Below are 4,131 nucleotides of genomic sequence, written 5' to 3'. Positions count from 1 at the left end.
TAAACAAAAGATTAATAAGAATTAGGATACTGTCACTTATGAAAGCTGATCGCAGCTACAGAAAATCTTCCATAAACTCATAGAATGTATGGCTTCTTTATTATTTTAGAATAACATTTCATTTGTGTTGACTTAATCTGATTTCTGCTACCTGGCTTGAAATCTGTCACTGGTTCCTCATAAACTTCTAGATAGACATAGACTCTAACCAAGACATGTAAAGTTGTAACGACCCATTCATTCGTTGATTTAGCTTTCATTCAACAAATATTCATTGAACAACTCTTATATGTCATACTCTTTACTAGTTGCATTGCCCGTCTGGTTTCTATTTTGCGTTTAGGCGTTTCTCCTACTGGGTTCCACTTCGACTCCTCCTGACAGCCATCCTGACCTGCATGCAATTCTCAGAACATGCTCAGCTCAGTCACACGTCCACATCTTCCCTATCCTTTTTCCATCCACTGTATGATACACTATATTATATAATAGTATATAATTACTATATATATTTACATAGTATATAAAGAATGATATAGCAACAAGAAAGGTAATCAACTCAAGACCAATGGTAATAAAGAAAATTTACATTAAAAACCGGTCGACATCAGTTTCTACATTTAAATTAAAAGTCAGAATATCCAGCCACTGTCAACTGTTGGAAGAGATGTGAACACCATGGGACAGCTGTGAACTGTGAATGGGAGGAAGGTAATTTGTCATAGCCAGTTTTGGAAACAAATTGGCCATGTTCAGCATCCTTGAATGTGTTCCCAATCCCATCACTCTGCTTTTCCACTGCTAGAAAAAAATTTCGCACACATACATAAGGAGATAGAAGCAATGTATTTAGAACAGTGTTGTTTATAACAGGAAATTTTGAAACAGCATCAATAAAAAAATGGATAAACCATTTGAAACATATTATACAAAACAGGACCCTTCAAAACAGTTAAACATATAATGAATGTCACCCATGTCAATGTATATAAACGTCACAAACATCATATTGAGTAAACAAAACTGAATTGCAAAGAAGTTTACATTAAAATATGTAAAAATGACAACTTTCTATGCAGAGAAGATGTTTTAGCAGTACACACAATAGGATATCAAATGGATTTTAAATCTCCTTCTATATTTAATTATAAGTACATAGCCCCAATAATTTTGGGGACACTTCCACTCATCCATACTGTTTTCGACAGCACAAATGGAAGCTGTTTTCTGAAGAATCCCATCAAAACTATGGGTTTTTTTGCTTCTCCTTGGGGTTTGTTGAGAAAAGCAGGACTCTTCAAGCCAGGAAATTTTTATTACAACAACTTTTACCTTTGAAACATCCAAGTTGTTCAAGAATATTAAACCTAAAATGTTGAGTCAAGTAATTCACAGAAAAAAAGATCAAAATATTGTTTATGTGGAGAAATGAGCCGTTTTTCTACTTTTCAGAAATAAAAACGGTTGACTACCCATTTTTATTTCCGCAAAGGCTAACAATAAAAATTCTTACTATCCCTTCTCTTCTAGTATTTACATTTTTAAAATGAACCTTCATGAAAATACTGTTTCCAGACACCTTTATGATTTTATTCATCTTTATCATAGAGTAAATAAGACCACAAATTCTTTGAGGCAGCTGACATCAAGAGATGAAATGTAATTCCTCGGGCTTTGAAAACCGGCTGGCCTTGTGACAGCCTTTTTTTTTTTTTTTTTTGCTGCACCCATGGCATGCTGAAGTTCCAGGGCCAGCAGGTCTGAACCCAAGCTGCTGCCGTACCAGAGCCACAGCAGTGACAAGGCCAGACCCGGAACCTGGTAAGCCACAAGGGAACTGCACTGTGACACTCTTTAACCAACAAAAATGTACCAGGAATTATGTTCTGTGAGTTCAGCCCCTCTGGCCTCAGGAGGATTTGAAGTATTTGCCTCTGCTCTGTTAAACTGCTGCCCTGAGAAGACTGTACAAGGAAGCTGGTCTAGCCCAATGCAAGACAAGGGATGCCTGGGAGAACTAAGTTTTCGCAGAGAAGAGACAGCATCAACTTTCAGATGGGTGAATGGGGCCACCTTGTACCTTCTAGCTGAAGGGTAGCAGAATATGCCACCACCAATATCCCACTTCGGCACATTGATTATTTTGAACTACAGGCACTTGAAAAGCAGCAAGTGCAGACAGGCTTTCTATAAACTCGCCTTGTCTGTCCAAAGACAAGTGTTTAACAAGGAGCTTAGTTGTCATAAATTCTCTCCCTGGGAGGTTCATCAACCAGGAAAGGCTGCTTCTTATCCTATGAAGGGAGACTAGAAGTCTAACCACACCCAGAAAAACTGTCACAAATTATCCTATCTGCCATCTATTCTTCTAAGAACCCATTGAGATTTCCAAAAGGTTACTTATTCTCCCCTAAGAGACACACATCTCTCCCTTCCTTTCATTGTTAAAATGATATTTATGCCTAAATACTAAGCTGCCTCTTGAATGACTCATTTTTTTCCCGGATATCTCCCATGTATTCACAATGTATACATTTTAATACTCTTATGTTTGTTTTTCTCTTCTTAATGTGTCTTTGATTACAAGAACTCATCTAATAGCTCAGAAGTGTAGGTGAAACATTATTTTTTTCTCCCCCACACAGACCAATTTATCCTCCAGGATCCACTGAGGTCACTCAGGTGAATCAGCAGGGAGATCTGCCAACTCACAGGTTGATGAGAAATGCTAAACATTGGTGGTTTATGACACTGAGTTTTGGTGGTTTTTTTGTTTTTGTTTTTACCAATGATTAATTGTTACAGAAACTAGTACCTAGAAGTTGGGAGCTACTATAACAAAATCTTGAAATAATCATGCCATTGGTTTTAGGATTGGATGACAGGAGAACTTGGAAAAGCAGTAAGAAATCTGTAAACAAAGACAGGGAAGATGGGAGTTCCCATTGTGGCTCAGCAGGTTAAGAACCTGACATAGCGTCTGTGAGGAAGCGGGCTCAATCTCTGGCCTTGCTCAGTGGGTTAATCTGGCATTGCTGCAAGCTGTGGGCATAGGCCGCAGATGGGGATGGGATCCCATGTCGTGTGTCAGTGGCCGTAGGCTGGCAGCTGCAGCTCCGATTTGACACCTAGCCAGGGAACTTCCAGATGGTGCAGGTGCAGCCATAAAAGAAAAAAAAAAAAAGGAGAGGGATGATGGCAGAGAATCGTGGGAGGCTAGAGAAAGGGGAATCCACCTGAGGTAGTGGAAGAGAAATTAACAAAAATATTGACCACAGAAACATGGAGGAAGAAAATACACATAACGAATGGAAACCGATTGAGGGCACCCAAGGAAGAGAAGGTTGAGAATGCAGGTTGGTTTAGAACACTCACTTAGCTACCTATGTTAAGATACCGGAAGAAAAGATGAGCTGAGCAAGGAAAAGATTTGCAATTCAAATTTGGAAAGAATACACAAGGCCAGAGGAGGTGCTAGGTTGGAGATCATCCGGCCCAGCAGTAAAAAATCCTCAACATCAACGAGCCCAGGGACCAAGCTCGCACCAAGGATGTGCCTAAACGATTTTTAAGACATGGAGAGATTTAAATCCGTGCCTCATTTACCTTCTCAGTCGGCCAAAAGTGTTTCTAAGGATCTTGAGGGCATTGTCCCTCAGCAGTTTCATACACTGGAACATGGGCTCACCTTGTGGTTTGTTTCACCTGACAGAACCCAATTCCAGGGTCTGGGCTTTAGGATTTGCAGCTGCCTCCCTCAGCTGCCCTGAGAATCACTATCGATTTGGCGGCCAATCGAGAATATTGTGGAGCAGAAGCCCAGGTGGAGACACTCAAGTGACCCAAAGCGCCGAGCCGCTTTCTCTGCGGCTGCGCCGGACCCGAGGTTCTCTGGGATCGAGTCGCAAGCGCCGCGCATCTGCACCGGTTCGGAGCTGACGCGGTAGCGCAGCAGTTTCTCCGGGAAGTCTGGCCCGAAGCACTGCGTGCAAGGCCTCTGCCCACAGCGTCCTAGGAGCAAGTGAAACTAGACGAAGCACCAAGGGGAAAAGGTTAGACTTTATTTTATTACTCAGATTCTATTTTTATTTCCCGGAAATTGGTCATGGGCTTTGCTGGTAACAGTAATTC

The sequence above is a fragment of the Phacochoerus africanus genome, chromosome 7 (assembly GCF_016906955.1).
Source record: "Phacochoerus africanus isolate WHEZ1 chromosome 7, ROS_Pafr_v1, whole genome shotgun sequence".
Lineage (NCBI taxonomy): Eukaryota > Metazoa > Chordata > Mammalia > Artiodactyla > Suidae > Phacochoerus > Phacochoerus africanus.
Note: the sequence above shows the minus strand (reverse complement) of the source record.